We start from the raw sequence: 20,709 nt of genomic DNA, 5'->3' as shown, positions 1-20,709 counted from the left end.
AGGTGTATCCTGTTTCCACTGATCATTCTTCAGATGTTTCTACACCTTGATCAGAGTCCACCTGCGGTAAATCAGTTGATTGGACATGATTTGCACACACCTGTCTATTGTCCTATAGTTGACAGAGCTAGTCAGAGAACAAGCCGAGCCATGAGGTAAAAGAAAAACAGTGTGTAGACCTCAGAGACAGGATAGTATGGAGGCACAGATCTGAGGGTCACAGAAACATTTCTGCAGCATTGAAGGTCCCAGTGAGCACAGCGGTCTCCATCATATCATAATAAAGACTTCCTCAGGAGATGACACATTCTGAAACAGTAGGTGGCGTGGCAGTATGCGGCCTAACAAGAAGCCCCAGAGAAGAAGACGCCTCTGCTGCACAGAGACCACAGCACAACTATCAACTGAATACAAAGTGGCAGTAGCTCCTGGCATTAGGACCAAGCTGGAAGCTAATGCTAACAGAGTGCCGACTTTGGAGACGTGAAACTGCAGAGAGTTTGTCAAAGACAGCCAGAAGCAATTTCAGGTAGAAAAACAGCAATAGTTTTAACATAACTAGTATGCCTGTGTCAGTTTGCACATCACATTGTCACTCCAACTGTCATTCACACACTACATTGACAAAAGTATTTGCTCACCTGCCTTGACTTACATATGAGCTTAAGTGGCATCCCATTCTTAATCCACAGGGTTTAATATGACGTCAGTCCACCCTTTGCAGCTATAACAGCTTCAACTCTTCTGGGAAGGCTTTCCACAAGGTTTAGGAGTGTGTTTATGGGAATTTTTGACCATTCTTCCACAAGCACATTTGTGAGGTCACACACTGATGTTGGACCAGAAGGCCTGGCTCTCAGTCTCCGCTCTAATTCATCCCAAAGGTGTTCTATGGGGTTGAGGTCAGGACTCTGTGCAGGCCAGTCAAGTTGATCCACTCCAAACTCTCTCCTCCATGTCTTTATGGACCTTGCTTTGTGCACTGGTGCACAGTCATGTTGGAACAGGAAGGGGCCATCCCCAAACTGTTCCCACAAAGTTGGGAGCATGGAATTGTCCAAAACCTCTTGGTATGCTGAAGCATTCAGAGTTCCTTTCACTGGAACTAAGGGGCCAAGCCCAGGTCCTGAAAAACAAGCCCACACCATAATGCCCCCTCCACCAAACTTTACACTTGGCACAATGCAGTCAGACAAGTACCGTTCTCCTGGCAACAGCCAAACCCAGACTCGACTATCAGATTGCCAGATGGAGAAGCACGATTGGTCACTCTAGAGAATTCATCTCCACTACTCTAGAGTCCAGTGGCGGCGTGCTTTACACCACTGCATCGCCCGCTTTGCATTGCATTTGGTGATGTATGGCTTGGATGCAGCTGCTCGGCCATGGAAACCCATTCCATGAAGCTCTCTACCACTGTTCTTGAGCTAATCTGAAGGCCACATGAAGTTTGGAGGTCTGTAGCGACTGACTCTGGCCTACCACTTTGTTATAATACCACTGACAGTTGACTGTGGAATATTTAGGAGCCAGGAAATTTCGCCACTGGACTTGTTGCACAGGTGGCATCCTATCACAGTACCACGCTGGAATTCACTGAGCTCCTAAGAGCGAGCCATTCTTTCACAAATGTTTGTAGAAACAGTCTGCATGCCTAGGTGATGATTTTATACACCTGTGGCCATGGAAGTGATTGGAACACCTGATTTCAATCATTTGGATGGGTGAGTAAATACTTTTGGCAATATAGTGTACCTCTCAGAAGACTTCTTGGGTGTACTGGTCTACATTTAATCTTGGATATTCCAAGCCACCAGTCAGAAACATCATCAGTGTGGCAAAGGCTCTTGTGTATCACTACTACTATTCCTAGTCCACTCCAATCCAAAATGCTGCAATGTCTCAGACTTTAACTGCAATAATGTTGTTGCATCTGAGGAAAATTCAATAAACTTTTCCTCTTGTACAGATCTGAAGTCATCAGCTGCTGCTGCTTAGCCTGGCCGCTAGGTAGATGGATGTGTTTCACCGGTCGTCGCCAAAACATCCTTCAGTTACAGTTCTGCGCGTCAGTAAACGATCATGTGGACTTTATATAAAGGAAGGATGACTTTCAAAATGTCTGCCTGTCTGTACACTTTGGAGAAAAGCGTTGAAGAACTACGGCAGCTCTTTAAATCTCACCTGTTGAGACGGCTGAGCTAAAGTTTAGCTAAGATGCTAATGCCAAACGTAGCACAACAGACCCGAACATAAACACTTTTCTAAGTTAAAACTCGGAGAAGTCTTCAGTTATCACAACAGCCCCTTTATTCACGGGGTTTACAACTGTAGCACGTTGTTAGGAGTGATTGATTTGGTGACATAATCAATACATCTGAGCCCACTGATATGATATTAAACAGAGAGGACTTCACTGAGCTGGAGATCAGCTGTTCTTCAGTGCATTGATTCAAGAATGAAAACAATCAGGAACAATCAGATACACAGAGAAAGGAAATAAAGTTTTTGTGAAATGTAGACTGAATACTCACATTAAGAGGAATTATGAAAGGAAAAAATGTATAGAAAGCTGTTTTAATTTGACTGTTTTCAATATTATTTTAACCCCTTGTTCTCCTGCACTAGCAGACACACAGAGCTGTCTATCCAAATCTCCTTGTGACTTTACGTTCATTTTAAATTGTGCTTCTTGGGAAAATTAGATATTTAGTTTGTACTGTTATTGGGATCAATAATGCTAAGGAAGTTGCAAGTACAGAAGGAAGAACATGTAGCAGTAAAAACTCATTTTTATATTTATCTCCCAATTTACTGTCAAAGTAAGACACCTGGGCACCTGGGTGTGCCTCTCTACTATATCCTGCTCTCAGCATTGCAGCTGCAATAGCCCTAACAACACCTGCACAGACAGCAGATGTTGAGAGGCTATTTTCTGCACTCAAGATTGTAAGATATGATTGAAACACTATCACAATTCATGTCTACACCAGAATATTGCAAAGTTTATAATGCATGAACTTTTTTTAAAAAAGATAAAAACACTCCTGCGCAACAGACATAAGGAGAGGCACCTGGATGTATGCTGTAAGGTGGCCATTGATGGTCCAAACCAGAAGTATTTGAATAAAAAGACTGCCTCAGGAGGTTCTACAAAATGAAACTAAGGAGAGCCAAATGTTCTGCCACTGGCTGTGCCTTGTGCAAGTAAATGGTGGTTAAGCTGCCATGTAACCAAACTAAAATGTTAAACAAAGTACATAAAAAATAAATGAATATGCTTTAAAATAATACTTGTCATTTTTTAAATTCATGTAATTACAACTCTGAAAAAAGACAGCTAGTAAAACACTTGTTTGAGCCAGTTGAAGGCATGGTACATGTGCACCTGTGAGCCCACGATCAGGTATCACCACCACTTCATTTTAAGCCAGGAAAAACCCTGGCATGGATAGGTATACCCTTATTGCCATGACAACCCTATCATCCACGTCACACTCTGACCCAGGAGAGTGTTGGATTTATGAACCCTTAAACGTCACAGGTGTCACAACACAGGCCCCAGCTTTTAGGAGATTAATAGAATGATTCTGCAAACATCTTAAAACTCTGAACAACACCAAATATTTGCACTGTTGACAGATTTTAGGAGCAAACAAGGAAGAGGAGGGTGTTGTTTCTTACTCAGTCCTCAGCTTCCTTAAAGAAGATTACAGGATTGGATGTTTCCTCATGTCTGGGATGGAATATGTGGCTGAGGATGTTTTTAATAACTGCTGTGATCTGAAAGAATTAAAAACAAAATAATCCTCCGTGCACCATCCTTCCTCCCAGACAGTCGTACCAACCAAACCGTTCTCTCCAAGCAGCCAGCTGGGTTTCCACTCAATGCTTTCACTTCCAGCAGCCCGTTCACACAAAAGCACTCATTGTTTGACATTTTTTCGACGCAGCTCTCAGACAGGAATGTTTGAGAGGCAAGCTGCAGCGGTTGGCTGGGGCTGCACGGCTGCTGCTGGTCTGCTGTCCAAGCAGAGCAGGAACGCAGCCAGGGGCCTCAGATTGAAGCCAAGTGGGTCAGCGGAGTTCAGAAGGACGGCTGGCAGGACCAGAGAAGCAATTAAGAGTGACTGTAGACCTCAGGCAGAGATCTAAATATGTGACTTACATGTGACAATCAAACTTAAGCTGGTATAGAAACCTAGCAGAGCAAAACCAAGGACTCAGAGTCAACATGCTGCAGGGTTTCCCGACAGTTACTTAGATCATGGCAATCCAGCATAGTCTAATTCTTACTTGCCCTATCAACGTTACATATCATAAAGCCGACATCCTGTCTGAACTGTACGTGCACGGGAGCCCTGCTGCACGCGGAGAGTGTGTACGGATGAATGCTCTGCACTGTGTGGTTGAACTTCAGACTCTGAGGCTCCAGAAGATGAAGCCTGCAGATGAAACACCTCTTCTGCACCATATGACCATGTAGGAACTGTCTATCTGTATGTATCTGCACAATCTAGCTGTGACTCTCTCATGCATTTGTGGGCTAGGGAGTGCGCTATCTTGATGTCTAAGTAAAAATTCTGGTAATATTCTCTTTTTTAGTGTCCAAACCACAGCTTTTAATGTTTGTCCAATGTGGAAAATAGACAAATCTGCTGCTGTGAGGGAAAATGTTCAAGTATGACAAAAGCTACAATAAACAGCAGTCTGACAAGTCCTTGGGTTTGCAGTTCAGCATCTCTGATGCGGTTGAAATTAGCCAAAAAACAGCTGACACTTTAAAGGCCCATTTATACTCCCTTTACATACGAAAATGTATACGTCCTTTTCAAATGATGTTACCGTCACTGCTCACATACTTCCACGTGTCCTTTACATTGGCATGGATGTTAACCCATACATCCACCAGGGGGGCAGCCCAGAGCCAAAAGTTTATGACAACAACAAACTCAAAAACAAACATGGCGACTGTGGAGGAGGTATTGATAATGTACCTCTTCCATACACGACAAAAACGGAGGCAGCGTTTCTAACCAACTTGCACAACTTTTCCTTAAAAAGTTCCACCGTTGTTATTTCTTCTTCGTGTCTCACTAGAGCTACGTATCGGGTAGTGACAGCAACACTGCCCCCACGGTTTCCGGTGGTACTGCTCCGTTTGGCCCGTATCCGTAAGCTTTATGGAAACCTGCAGAAATACGGATGAAATGAACGCGAAGCACACACAGAGGGCTCTGTCCGTATCCGTATCCGTATTTAACGTCGAGCATAAATGGGCCCAAAGCATTCTCCCCTTGTCTTCTCAAGCCAGTAGGCCCTGCAGATGCGCTTGAGAATGAGGCAGCTGATGTGATCCTCTCGGTAAGAGCCCTGAAACATCTTTTTACGCACTGAGGTAGACTCTGTGAAGATCTGCACAAAGAGAGTCTGATCAACTTTACTGCACTGCTAGCTTATTACATCCCAGTACGAGGACTGTTACTTTGATAAGGAGGTTAATCAAAGGGCATGAGGGCAGCTTTGCACGCAACTGATTGGCATAATCGGCCCTGTTGCTCCCACAATCCTGAGCTGGCTGAGCTAAAACGAGGCAGAGATGCTAATCACTGAAAGGAAAAATATGTATCCAACAAGAAGTAGACTCAGAGGTAGGGATGGGCAACAAATCTGCAATTTACTAAGAATCAGGCTATGAGGTTGGGCTGGGTAAAACATCATTTATTTATATCACTATATTTTTAAATGAGGCATAGAACTAAACAAGTTAATAACAATTTTATTATATGTTGAGGTCGATTTGAAAAAAGAAAGTAGTGATTTGTTTTAGGTTAAAGAGGCCATGATGCAGTTACTATTATTTCTAACTTAGCTTTAATGGTAAAATAAGTTTAAGTAAGACATTCTACTGTGGATTTCTATCCCCTCTAAACTGAAAAAAGGCTAGAATTAAACTGTTCAACAGAAAGTTAACTTTGGTCTCTGGCCTAAATAAGGAAGTTAACAATCACAAAAACTTAAGAAGTAACAACAGTTAATGAAGAAACATCGATATCAGCCAAATTTTAAAAAGCAGTATCGGCTCTGATTTTCACAATCGTGCAGCGCTAGTTTATTTGTAAAGCAACTAGATGCACAACACCATGGACTGTATGGGACAGAGTACATGGGCAGTGTTTCCCCTACCATTCTATTAGGGGGGCGCCCCCCGCCCCCCTTTAACGCTGTGTCACTTTGCAGTGTCTTTAAATGTATCACTGCAGTAATGTCTCATTTGAATGCCTGAAACCCTACAAAGACTTAAACTGAGGATATCTGTCCCTCATTTTATTTTATTTTAGGGAGTTTTGTGAGCACACAAAGTAGTTTCAGTTTGTTTTATTTTCTTCTGAAGCTTAGCTTTCATTTAGTGTCAGTTAACGAAAATTATTTTACTATTTAGTTTTAGCTATTTAGTTACTTCTAGTTAACTATTATAACCTTGGCAGGTGGTGATAGAACCTGGAGCAGAACCAGCTGAGAATAACTGATCTAGAGCACCAGTAAGAGCAACAGAGGACATAAAACCACATTTATAGAAGCGTGAGAAAATTCCTAAAATACGCCAGTGACCCTGGGAATAAAAAATTTCAGGAAAAACAGACTGCAGATCAAAAATAGAGCATCCCTGAAATACAAAAGCTGTAAAAATCCCAGACTGATTCATGTAGAAGTAAAGACCAGACTTAAGCTCCACTGCCTCAAAGAAGATCAGCCCCTGACGTCGTCCCCGTCTTACCTTCAGTCGGTGGTTAACGGTTAATGATGAAGCAGCTTCATGTGGTGACGCATCACTTTGCAGGAAACTCTGAAATCCTCACCTGGCAAACACAAAGAGGAAAACTGTGAGAGAAACCCACATCACTGAATCACAATTCAAACATCTGAGTCATCCAGAGCATCGGCAAACACTGCAGAGAATCGCTGTGAAAGCACACTTCCTCACACAGACTGTAGCAGCTCAGACCAAGTCTACATCCAGGAATCAGCTCCTGGAAGAGCTCTGATCTGGGGCTTCTGCTTTCTACTGCAATATTTCAACCTGGGTTATCCCTGAGGCACCTGATGCTTCTTATTGCTCTCAGTTTAAAGGTTTTTGATCAAACTGTCGATACAGGGAGTTGGTACTGTTCGGAAAAAAGATATTTTCAAAATCTGGCTGAAAACATTTTAAATTTATTCAGATTTTAACAGATATGTCAGCCAAAAGCACAGGGGAGACTAACATGACAACAGCAGAGTTAAATATTCAACAAACAATAAAAAGCATGCATACTGTTATAAATAAAATCAGTGCTTTTAAAGAGCCTGTGCATGTGTTTGTTGCTTCTCAAAAATCTCTATTTCTTGCAGACAGTCAGCCATCAGACTGGTAACCCATTTTCACAGGTTCAGGAGTTCAACATCAAACACGGTCCCTGTTCGCCTCCTCAGCTGCAGCGCTGCATCATCGCTGCATGAACAGAGAAAAACTCCACAGACATGACTCACTTTGCAAGTATCAGATCATTATTTTGTCTGTTTGGTGTTTTATAAAGTGTTTTAGGTCAGGAAAAGTGAAAACTGCTGACAGGAATCCTCTCAGAGAAAGGTCAGACCGACAGAACCACAGTGATTGTGGAGGAGGAGGAGGAGGAGGGATTTCTCTGCAGGATGCTCACTGAGGACATCTCTTCTGTTTTCAAGGTTTAACTTTTATCTCCCATGAATGTCTTTATGATGTTTTATGTCAGCATAAGCTTTTCAAAACTTTTAATTTTCATGTTTTCCTGGTAGTAAGCGTCATGGCTCATGAATTCACTTTTATGTTTTATCTGACTTCTAACCTGGGATGACTTCAGAGACTAAAGCTTCTCTTGTTAGATCCAACTATTGTCAACAAACACATAAAATACACAGAAAAGGGTCAAAGAGATGCAGAGGGTAAATGATCCCTTCATTACAGTGAACGTGCTGAGAGGAGGCGAGTTACACATCAACCTTTTTTGGGGTGAATATTAGACATTAAAGTTAAAATGTGCAGTGGCAGACAGAATTATACAGCAGATAAACAAAGCCATCTCAAAAACAGACCAAAAGAAAAGCAAGAGAATCATTTATATGACTTAAAAGGCCTTAAATATTACAGCCTAAACTACAGCTATGGGGTTAAAGGAGTGGTCCGAAGACTAGGGATGCACCGTAAATACGTTTAGGTTGTCACTGATACAGACTACAGATATGAGTAGGGCTGGGAAATTAATCCAAAAATAATCAAAACTGACTTTGGAGTCGAGACGTAAATGTGCCCTGTCAGCTATTTCCATGTTTCCTTGTAATTTTCTCCCTACTCCCTTAAAAACAAACTACTGGCTGTGCAGTCATGTGATAGGAGGCCATGTGTCACAAGGCATGTAGCCTGCCAGAAACCCAAAGAGGAAGTAGTAGTCACGACAAAGTCCAATCCAGTCTGCTAAAACTCAGACCTGGCTCAAAAGCCGACCAGCAGCAAAGTTACACAAAAAAATCATTTAGTTTGTTAGCAAGAAATATCACTTTTTTTTTCCATTTTTCTAGAAACGTGTGACTTAAAAAAACATTTCAGCTGATGTGTGTTTTGATTTCAATAAACAACCATAAAGTGTTAATCTGTGCATGTTCCTTTCAGTTATTTGTTTTATACAAACATTTACAGCACAAACAGAGTCAGGGTTGGGGGTTGGATAAACGTACATCAATAATAACTAGGGTTGAACGACTTGCAAAAATAATCTAATTGCGATTTTTTTCCCCCAAATATTGCCATTGTGTTTTAATATGCGATATTTCTTGGGTTAATCTTATTTATTTTTTGACAAATTCAAGCAATAGATAATTCCATAAATAAGACCATGTGTACTGAAAACAAAGAAATTATTTCTGAAGCAATTAATCCATAGTAGCATGAATCTGAATATGAAGGTGCTACAAGCTTTAAGCTATAAAGGAGGCAGCTGGGGTGGAGCAGGTGAGGCTGGCTACCAGCTGATCACAGCTGGGGTATGACTTTCGTGAAGTAACGCTAGGCTTCATCAGTTTTAGATAGAATGAGCTAACTATTTTTGCTCGTATTGCAAATGAGATGTCATCTGCTTTGTTTAAGGGCCGTATCATTTTTGCTTTCGCTTAACATCGATTATTTCTTGTAGTTCTGCTGTTCCTCTGCTGTTGCTAAACCATCCAGTCGAGCGCTGATTGATATCAGTTAGCTCTAACTTTGTTACAACGAACCTTGTGTTGTCGTCAGCCGAAGTACTCACCACCCCACAGCTGTTAGCGTCCTCCGGCTAACCTCTAGCCCCCTGTCTTAGCAAGTGTCCCACCGGATCTTCCATCAGGTTTTCCCAGCTAGACGCCTGTGAACCGTAATTCCTCTCGGATTAGCTGTTAGCTCGTAGCTGCCGATCAGCTGTTAGCGTCCTCCGGCTAACCTCTAGCCTCCTGGCTTAGCTAGTGACTCACCGGAGCTCTGACTGTGCTTTTCCCCTTCGAATCTTAAGCATTCTCTCTTGACCACCTGTGAATCTTCCATCAGGATTTCCCGGCTGGACCCCGGTTTAGCTGTTAGCTTGTAGCCGCCGATCAGCTGTTAGCCTCTGTGGGCTAGCAGCTAGCTAGCTAGCAGCAGCCTGCTCCCACTGCTTCCTCGCGCAGCCAACGTGGTGCTCCTCAAATACTCGCCCCAGCAGCTTCTCAACCTCATCTCTTTCTCCACTCCAACCTGTTTTACAGACATTAAATCCCTTGGCCTTCTGCGTCGTCCTCGTTATATCCACAGAGCACAGAAACATAAGTTTGTTTACTCCAGCCATGCCGTCCCCACAGTCCAGTCGGATCGGCGCCCTGTCCACTCTCGACGACATCATCACAACAAACCACACGTACAGCTCAGTAACCTGAGACCTCTCAGATGCACCAACGTCCCTCCCACTCCCCTCTGCTCATCATCTTCAAACATTTCCACAACATTTGTGCTGCAAAATGCCCGGTCCATAAACAAATAAAGCCCACCTCATCCATGACATCATCACAGACAGGAAAGTAGATTTCTTATGTCTGACTGAAACCTGGCAAAGCCCAAACGACTACTTCACACTAAATCAAGCAACCCCACCTGGCTATGTGTATATCCAAAAACCTCGCACCACTGGTCGCGGTGGGGGGCTGGCCGTGATATATAGAGAAGATTTCCAGGTTAAGGAGCTACCAGCACCCAGCACCTCAGCTCCCGAGTGTCTAATCATCTCTCTCACTGGATCAGCTCTGCTTCAGATCGTCCTCATCTACCGGCCTCCCAAAACAACGACCACCTTCCTGTCTGACCTGTCTGAGCTCCTCACCTCTGTCTGCTCCAGGTCTTCTTCCATACTTCTCCTTGGAGACTTCAATATCCACGTTGACTCCACCAGCTGCACACTCACCTCCGAATTTCTATCACTACTGGACTGCTTCAACATCACACAGCATGTCCAAGGACCCACCCACTCCAAGGGTCACACACTGGATCTTGTGTGCTCCACTGGTCTCACCCCATTCAGTCCACAATTGCCTGGACCTAGCCATCTCAGATCACCATGCTGTTTTCTTCTCTATCCCCAACCCCCTCCCCAGACAGCTTACGAAACGCAACATCACTTTCCGTAACCTCAAGTCAATAAGCATCCCAGCTCTCAAGAACATGTTAGCTACCAACCTGACCACTACACACCCTATAACCACAGTTGATGCCCTGGCGAATCACTACAATACAGCACTATCCCTCAGCCTGGATTCTCTCGCCCCTCTGAAGACTCGCTCAGTCTCCTTTACCCACCCAGCCCCCTGGTACACTGCTGAACTCCGCTCCATGAAGGCTTCTGGCCGACAGCTGGAGAGACTTTCTAAAAAATCTGGCCTCACCGTCCATCTGGAGGCCTATAAAGAGCATGTGCGCTCCTACAAAGAAGCTCTCTCCAGAGCAAAGTCCAGCTACTACTCATCCCTCATCAGTGACCAGCAAAACCATCCCCGGATGCTCTTCTCCACAATAAATCGCCTTCTCCGCCCCATTGACAACCTTCATTCCCCAGCCAACTTCGACCGCTGCACTAGGCACCTGCAGTTTTTCCAGGATAAAGTTGCCTCCATCCAGCAGCAACTTTCATCTGGACCTCCACCTCAGGATTTTACTTCACAGCAGGACACCGCTCCTCCGCCTCACTGCCATCTTTCCTGCTTCACACCCGTGGACACTCTCCAAGTGGCTGAATGGGTAAAGATGGCCAAGGCATCCACCTGCTCTCTCGACCCCATGCCCACACCACTGGTGAAAGCATCTCTGTCTGTTCTGTGCCCCATCATGGTAGACATCATCAACACCTCATTATCATCTGGAATTGTCCCCTCATCCTTCAAAACTGCCTCAGTAACCCCCATCATCAAGAAGCCTGGGTCAGACCCAGAGGACTTCTCCAACTATTGACCGATCTCCAACCTTCCCTTCATCAGCAAAATTCTCGAAAAAGCAGTTGCTGCCCAACTCCAGCAACACATGTCCAACCATGAGCTCCATGAACCTCTTCAATCAGGATTTCGCACTCACCACAGCACTGAGACCGCCCTTATCAAAATAACCAACGACCTCCTCACAGCTGCAGATTCTGGACACATCAGCCTCTTCATTCTCCTTGACCTAACCGCTGCCTTCAACACAATATCCCACACCATCCTCCTTGACCGCCTGTCTCACCATCTTGGCATCACTGGTACAGCTCTCTCCTGGTTTCACTCATATCTCTCACAAAGAAAACAGTTTGTTACTATCGGCACCTCTCACTCATCCCCCGCCCCAGTTAACCAGGGCGTGCCTCAATGCTCTGTTCTTGGACCTCTCCTTTTCACCATCGACATGCTTCCCCTTGGACAGATTATTTACAAACACGGTCTCAGCTTCCACTCTTATGCAGATGACACCCAACTCTATCTCAGCACCAAACCATCCACTCAGCTCCCTCCCCACTCCCTGGTAAACTGCCTCCACAACATCAAAGCCTGGATGACCTCTAACCAACTCAAACTCAACAGCAATCTGCACCAAATCTGCCTTCTATCATCTCAAGAACATCTCCAGACTCCGACCATCACTCCCTGATTCTGTTGCTGAAACACTCATCCATGCTTTCATAAGCTCCCGCCTGGACTACTGTAATGGAGTCCTGTCTGGAGTTCCCAGCAAAACCCTGGACAGGCTTCAGTACGTCCAAAACTCTGCAGCTAGAGTTCTCACCTGCACTAGACCCTGGCAACACATCACTCCGACCCTCATCTACCTCCACTGGCTCCCTATTAAGTCCCGTATCAACTACAAAGTCCTCCTCCTCACATACAAATCTCTCCATGCTCTGGCTCCCCAGTACCTTTCTGATCTCCTCCATCCATACACACCATCCCGCAACCTTCGATCTTAAGACACCGGCCTACTTTCCATGCCCAAAACCAAACTCTGAACCTATGGAGACAGAGCCTTCAGTGCTGCAGCTCCCACCCTCTGGAACACTCTTCCTGCAGACATTCGTAGTGCTCCATCTCTGGACATTTTCAAAAAATGTCTCAAGCACCACCTGTTTGCCACAGCCTAGTCTTCACTAAACCAGCCCTTACACTCATCTACCCATCACATAGTTTGTCCATGTCTATGTTTTCCTGTAAAGCATCCTTGGGTTTCTTGAAAGGGGCTATATAAATTCAAGATATTATTATTATTATTATTATTATTTTTATTATTAAGTCACTCATTTTGATTTAGAAAAACATACATAAAACACAAAAAGAACAATTTTTGTAAACCATTCTAAAAAAAAAAGTTTGTATAACATAATGCATAAAATCTTTGCCACTGCAAAAAAAGATTTATTCAACTGCTTTTTTTTTTTCTTTTTGGACAATTTTAAGTTAAAGAAATATTGCAACTTCTACGATTTGGAAATTGTAGCAGGCCATACTGCGATTTAATCTAATTTACAATTAATTGCCCAGCCCTAAACGACCAAGGTGAAAAGTGTAATTAATCATAATTTTAATTTTGCCATTGTCACCCAGCCCTGAATATGAGTACTTCATACCATGACTGTTCCTAAAATAATTGATTTATGTTTATATTTTAATTTCTTTAGCCCTACTCTTCACAGTTTGAGCGTTTTCCTTCTCCTCTACCTTTGTCCTACCTATTCAAGCTAAAATATAAAAAAAAAAACTGCAGACATGGCTCCGACTTTGACGACTTGTTCACAGAATGAGAACAATCATGTCAAAGTTTTTAAACAAGTCTTTATTTTGCTATTATACTAAATCAAACATTTGATTCAAACAATTCTTTATTAAACTAAATTAGACCAAATCAAATAATCAAATTCTTTACAAACCTGAATTAAACTGACTTAGACCAAATCACCTTCAATTATAAAAAACTACACCAAATTAAATCTGTACACTATGAAGTGTGTAAGTCAGTGAAGTCAGCAGTGATGTGCACATGTGGAGACAATAGCTGGGTTTCCATTACAGTTTTTCGCAAAATAAAAGCGATATTTCTTAAATTTCGATTAAGTTCAATTGCGCTTTGAATGCGTTTCCATTGAAGGGAGTTTTGGGCATAGGCCTCGCAATTCTCGTAAAATCTCATCTCGCGTAAATCCGCTGTAGGGAAGCTTGACGCTCAAAACCTGTTGCATGTTGGTATGGTTTTGGTTACATCTACAGCGGTTGCCTTGATAATTTTGAACAAAAGACGAAGAACACAGATGATAGTTCAGAGGTAAAGTCCGTATTTATGGTAAAAGCCATGAATAAGGGTAGAAGTATGATGTTCAGAAAAGTCTTGTCTCTTCTTCTCTACACGTGCAGCGCCATGTTGTCTCGGAGTGACTGGTCATGTGACACCCTACGTCACGTCCTGTGACTTGTAAATGCGGAAAAAGTGTTTCCATTACATTTTTGCGATGTATTTCTTTATCAAAACACCTGAAAAACCTCCTCATGAAAGCGTAAAAACTTTTTAGCGATACTTTAGGGTTTTTTCGAAATTCAGGTGTTTCCATTACCAGTTTTTTATTGCGCTATTTCGATTTTGCGCATTTCCAAGTGTAATGGAAACCCAGCTAATGTGTGTGTAAATGTAAGGGCAAACCTACCTACAGCTGAACCTAATCTAATATAACTAAACAACGGTGTGGTACACCTGTGTGGAGGCCAGGTCAGAGAGTGTGTGTGGCTGCAGGAGCTTCATTCACCTCTGAGCACAGGTGTGGGACATCATTAAGGAACTGCACCAACAGCCACAAGGTGAAAACACTCAGCCAACAACACCACACAGGAAGTCAGGGACATCACATGAGGCTAACATCATGCTTAAAACTGATACGGAGTAGAGCATCTGCCATGTCGAATAAGTACGAGTACAACTATTAGGCAACACTGGCCACTAGGGGTGTAACGGTCCACACTGATCACGGTTTGTTGGCAAGAATCAGGCAGTATGATACATATCGCAATATAGGGGTGGAGATACTGATATATTAGGGTATATTTGGATACTATGCTTGCTTGCTATCTATCTATCTATCTATCTATCTATCTATCTATCTATCCATTACTGCTCGTGGTCTTCCTCTACATCTATTTTAGAATTTACAATCTTATTGTTTGTTTTCAACTATTTCAACAAACCAGCTCAGTAATACAGTTCTGACCTCTTAAATGTCAACCCTGAGCTCTGATCAGCTTGTTGTCCCTAAAAGCAGATTAAAAACCTGAGGTGATGATGGGTGCGCAGATGGTCAAGTGGTTTAAGGTGGTACCCATATATGCGTGGCCCAGGTTCAAATCCGGCCTGTAGGCCTTTACTACCGCATTTCTCTCCCCACTCTCCTGCCTGTTTCCAAGTCCATCCACTGTCCTTCCTCTAACTAATAAAGGCATGAAGAGGCCCAAAAATAAATCTTAACAAAAAACCTGAGCATTTTCTGTGCAACACCTGATGGAAACTTCTCCCACCGTTCCTACTATTAAATCACATCTTAAAGTCTTGTTTTATCTCTGCCCTATAGTGTCTTTTATTTTCTTAATTCATGTGTTTTTAAGAGCATTCATTTGTTTTTAGGTTGTTTTTTTATGTTGTCAGTTCCTTTCATTAGTTTTATGGTTCTTTTTACTGTTTTTATTTCTGTTTTAGTCACTGTGCAGCACTTTGGTTAATGTTTTTCAAATGTGCTCCATAAATAAAGTAGATAGGATTGGATAAAACCTGTGTCCTCTTTATGCAAGCCTTTCCTTTAAAAATAAATAGCACATAGTCAGATCTATTCAGTTCTGTTCAGAGGCTTTACTGGTGTTGAAATGGTAACTTTCATTGCCAAAGCAATTCAAAATGAAAAGACAAATTTGCACATTAAAATTCACAAATTCCAATATTAGAATTTAGAATTTAGAGACTGATTGGTGACTGAATGGTTGACAGGTTCTGATGTATTTAGCAGCATCTCTACTGTCAGTTCTGAGCAGGGGTTCTCAACCTTTTCAGCCCGCAACCCCCAAAATACAGGTGCCAGAGACCAGGACCCCCACTGTACCTGAAGGTGGCTGAACAGCCAGGAACATTCTAGAGTAGTCCTGTGGAGACAAGGCCGTCTATAAGGGGGGAAATGGGAGAGCTTTCTGAGGCCCAGCCACACTGGGAGCCAGCAAAATCATGGTCCACTGTAAAGTTAAGCTGTGGTATATGCTTATCAAAGAAGCAAATATCTTTTAATTCATAAGTACAACTCTTAAAAATGTAAATCCTTTTGATAAAAAACAGAATTAAAATACATTAAAAATAGCTGAAATTGGTTAATAATAGAAAACAAAATAGTGGAAAAGGTGGTGAAATTGGATTTTAAGAATAGCAGAAATGGGTTAGAAATGCCAAAAAATAGATACAAGTGGCAAAAATAACCAAATAAATGGCAAAAATTGGTTAGAGTGGCAAAAACAGGCTTATTAAGTGGTAAAAGAGGATTAAAAAGAGGCTGAAATGGTGTTAAAGGGCCAAAAATAGGTGGAAATTTGGTTAAATGGGGTGAAAAATTGAAATAAAGTGGCAAAAAATGGTTAGCTGAGGCAGAAGTTGGAAGAAATGGGTTAAACTGGCAAAAATGGGCATATCAAATTGTGAAAAGTGGTAAAGAGGGGGTTAATAGTGGCAGGAATGGGACAACAGAGCCAACAATAGACGAAGAGAGTCAAGATTTGGTTTAGAAGTGGCAAAAACAGGCAGAAAAAAAGTGGTGGAAAGAGTTAAAACTGACAAAAATAGGTGTTAACTGGTTAAAATGTGGTTAATATATGTAAAATTGGTGTAAAGTGGCATCAGTGTAATTTAAAAAATAATCTTAGTTTTTAAAGGCATCTGGAGACCCCTCCTCAGTGTCTCGCGACCCCCATTGGGGTCCAGACTCCAATGTTGAGAGCTCCGGCTGTGGAGAATCAAAGTGAGGAGCTCTTTGTTTGATTACTGAATTGTTTCCTGATGTGTTCATGTTCACTGCAGTTCAGCAGGAGGTGTGTGTCTGTTTCTACCTGGTTCTGTGTACAGAGCTGGCAGTCTGTCCTCTCTAGGTATCCAGGTGTGTGTGTGTGTGTGTGTGTGTGTGTGTCTACCTGTCTCTATGTTCAGATCACTGAGTCTGTTCATGGTCAGTGTCTTCCTATGTCCAACAGTTGATGTAAAGGTCTTTTCCTCTCTCTGTAATCTGATTGGTCAGGATGTGTCAGGGCTGTCCTGAGGCCTGGTACTGTCAGGTGAGCTGAGCCTCAGGATCAGCCGGCTGAGGGGGCTCTTCTCCAGGGTCTCCTCTTAGTAAAGCAGTGCTTTTTGATGGATGGAGCCGGGCTCACTGATTTTTAGGTGTTTGTAAAATTTGATGGCTCTTTTCTGGATGGGGATTAAAAGTGAAAATTAGGCTAATTCTGCTCTGCAGCCATTGTTGGTGGTGTTTCTGTGAATACTCTTACAGATCTCTGTATGCAGGGTCTCTGTGGGGTGGCTGTCCCATCTGTCATCATTTACATTTGTAAGAGGAGCCCACACTTCACTACCATACAGGAATAATGGTTCCATTACTGGTTTAAAGATTAGGAGCCAGACTCTGACCATCCTGAGAGATACCTTACCAACCAAGGTGATAATAGTTGTGGATTTTTCATTAGTTTTTCATTTTTATTTCATTTTCTCTTTCCATGTTCAGTTTTAGTTTAGTTTGAATCAGTTTTGACTGCTGGTTTGTTAGTTTAGTTTAGTTTTATTTTGCAAAAATGCTTCGTTTTAGTGTAGTTTGAATCAGTTTTAGTGTTAGTTTTAGTTTTTTTCTGATAGATGTCGGGGCTGAGTAACCAGACACACCTGATGGATTAGTTTCACACGTCCATCTGGAAAACCTTCAATACGAAGCGTTTGGGAAAGGGCCGAGGATTTGAAAAAAACTCTGAGTGTGATTGGATGAATGATCTGTCTGTCCCATCCATAGACTGTAGGAAGAATTGGACATGACGTCAGTCATCTGCTTACAATAGGCGGACTCAAATGGCTCTTTAAGCCAATCCATTGAGGCTTCCATATTGAAATCGTGGTCTCAATCGAACTTTGGATCAATCTAACAGCCCGCCCACTAAGCGCGACTTCCTGTCAGCCTGCTAGCTAGCGGTTGTCAGAAACGTAGCCTCTGCCTGTCGAGCTATCTGTCAATCAAATGAGACGCGCCAATCAGCGTTCATCCTAATTATAATCTAAACGATTGTGGTACAAAACATTCACCCTCATACAGTAGGAGCACAATAAGACACTAGCTAATGAGACACGTTTGGTGCTTTGAACCAGGCTGTACACCAGTTTATTTCTACTGTCAAACCGTCTGTTTAACATGCGTCCAGACGGGACTTCCAGTGTTCCTGCAGGCAGCCTCAAGTGGACACTCGAGGTATTGCAATTTTTTGCACTTCTGCATTGGCTTCATTTTTCAGGACAAAGGTTGCCGCTTAGTCACATCTTAACGGGCCAATCAGGGCAACAAAACACGTGACGCAGCTGCGAGCGAGGTGTGCGTGCGCAGCTATCGAGGAATAACACGAAACATGGCGACTGTAGACATGTCAGCACATGACTTTTGTTGTTGTTGAAAAGAAAACAGCTCACTGCTGTCTTCTTTTCAAAAACAAATGCTGACAAGTTCTGATAAAACTGGCACTTTAGCAGCATCCACGCTGAGCTCTTCCTCCATAACTGCACCAGCTCCTGCTGCTGCTTGTTTACGTCACGACTCCGCCGCGCCTGAAAGTACTGCCCCTTGATGCTGATTGGTCCTGTCACTTTCTAACCGGGCCCAAACGGTTCAGACAGGAGCTTTGCAAGATGGACCCGCCAGTGAGAAACACAGAAACAGGCCTATCTGTCTGCTTTGCAAGGTTAGGGGCTGAGTGAACGTCGTACTTTTTAAAAAACATATTCAAACCGGCCACTCTTCACTTATAATTTTATTCACTTAAAGTTGATGTTTGAATAAAACTCCAGACATAAAACTACCACTGTGTGAAGTCTTATCCAATCAAATCAGGCCATTTTAACTTTCCCAGACTCTGGTGTCAGTGCCAGTCAGTCTGGTTGTGTCAAAGACTAAAACTAAGAATATTTTCTCTATTTTTATTTTATGTTAGTTTTTTAAGCTTACAATACAGCAGGGCTCATCAAGTACATCTGCACAAGGGCCAGATTTAGTCTCAACAGAAGCTCTGGGGGCCGGATTTTCAAATACACAAAAATTCAATGAACATTTTGGTCTGATTGAAATATTATTGCAGTAGTTTTTGTATTTTCCTTGAAACTACAGGACATTTTGAGTCATTACCAGTGAGATCTATCCCTATTATCTAGAATGCAGCAGGCCACAAGGAGACAGACCTGACAACAGGATTGGCTAGACCCCTGAAAATCACAGAGAATGGGCCCTCCATAATTGTCATTTAGCACCAATATTAACCCATTTTGACACTTTTAACCCTTTTTGATACTTTTGGCCTTTTTAACTCATTTGTGCCACATTTTAAACCCTTTTAAACCATGTTTCCTGCATGTTTTATCCCCTTTGTGCCACTCTTCTATCCATTTTTACCACTTGTTAACCCCTTTTATTACATTTTTTGCAACAATTTTTGCAACTTTAAAAGCATTTTTTCCACTTTTAACCCATTGTTGATACTTTTTGCCCCTTTTTGCTTCATTAACCCAATTTTTGAAAGACTTTAACCCCCTTTAAACCACTTGTTCTGCATGTTTTATGCCCTTTATGCCACTCTAGTATCAATTTTTGCCACTTTTCTTCTATTTTTGCCACTTTTTAACTTTTTTTAATGTTTTGTCATTTGTAACCAAATTTTGATACCTTTTGCCCCTTTTTCCTCCTTAACCATTTTTTGACATTTTAACCTCTTTTCAAAACTTTTTTTTCTGCCAATTTTTGCAACACTTCTGCCAACCTTAACCCTGTTTTAAAGATGGACTCATTTTGGCAGTAAATTTCTGTAAAAACAGATCAGATGTTCAGCCATTCTAAAACTATTTCAATGTTAATTGTTTGTGGGATGGATTTAACAGCTGCAGACATTTAAAACAAAAGGATATTTTTAAAATCTTCTTTTCCTCCTTTTCTGAATTTAGTGATCTTTTGGGGGCCGGACAGGAAGCTTTGGGGGGCCTGATGTGGGCCCCGGGCCGCCTGTTGATGATCAGTGCTGTACAGTTTTAGTTAGTTTTGGTGTTTTTGGTAAAGCTTCGTTTTGGTTTAGTTTCAGTTAAGTAAAATGATTTTTAAATTTCAGTTTTAGTTATTTAGTCTGTTTTAGTTGACTATAATATCCTTGTTGGCAACAACAAAAATAACCTTCTGAGCATCCAAAACAGGTCAGTCTGATTCTTTTTTTATTTCCAGCCTACAAATTAGAAAGATTAGACACACACAGCAAAATGACTAAGTTTATCCTAAAGAAAGTATGTCTGAAATCAAATATTTCCTCTGAATTTTCACTGTCTGGTAGACATGTCTGCAGTGATTCTCCGTTTAAGTGAATCACAAGCTTTTCAAAATCCAAATTCTGTCTGCTTCAGTGAGCTATGGAGAAAGTGACGTTTTAGCATTTAAGTCAAATAAATATCAAACATCTTAACAGCTATATTCAACTATATAGTAGCGGGGTGGACACTGCCTCACACCCTCCACATTTTAATGACAACTGAAGCGTTTAGTTGTTATCGATTAATCGCCGCAGTGCCGATGATGAACTGTTACCTGCTGCGTTAACAGGTGTGATCCATCAGATCAGACACTCCGCCTGAAACGGTGAACGCAGCTGGACTAGACTTCTGTTAACCGCGTTTAAACGCTGACAGATGCTGTACGACCGGGCTTTCGTGTATTCAGGGTAGAATAGGGGAGACACGCACGCTGCCAGATGACATCCGGCCTGATAACGCAGAGATAAACCCGGGAACAGCTCACATACATCCGCCTCTCTGCTGCTGTGAAGCCGGCCGGCACAGCGGGCACTGATTCCTACAAAGCTAACGTCACCTAGCTTAATGCTAACATC

General features: G+C 42.4%; 1 protein-coding gene and 1 pseudogene across 5 annotated transcripts in view; one reads left to right on the top strand and one right to left on the bottom strand.

The window, feature by feature from the left end:
• clocka (clock circadian regulator a) overlaps positions 1-20,709 on the bottom strand; it is a 62,539-nt gene that overhangs the window by 35,319 nt on the left and 6,511 nt on the right. For all 5 annotated transcript variants that reach the window (XM_041791940.1, XM_041791939.1, XM_041791941.1 and 2 more), the window contains exon 2: positions 6,779-6,860. The gene's annotated coding sequence lies outside the window, so the exon portion shown is untranslated. The remainder of the gene's footprint in view (positions 1-6,778; positions 6,861-20,709) is intronic.
• On the top strand, positions 10,523-12,028 carry LOC121511734 (annotated as a pseudogene).

Source organism: Cheilinus undulatus, linkage group 7, assembly GCF_018320785.1.
Source record: "Cheilinus undulatus linkage group 7, ASM1832078v1, whole genome shotgun sequence".
Lineage (NCBI taxonomy): Eukaryota > Metazoa > Chordata > Actinopteri > Labriformes > Labridae > Cheilinus > Cheilinus undulatus.
Note: the sequence above shows the minus strand (reverse complement) of the source record. Positions and strands in the feature narration are given on the sequence as shown.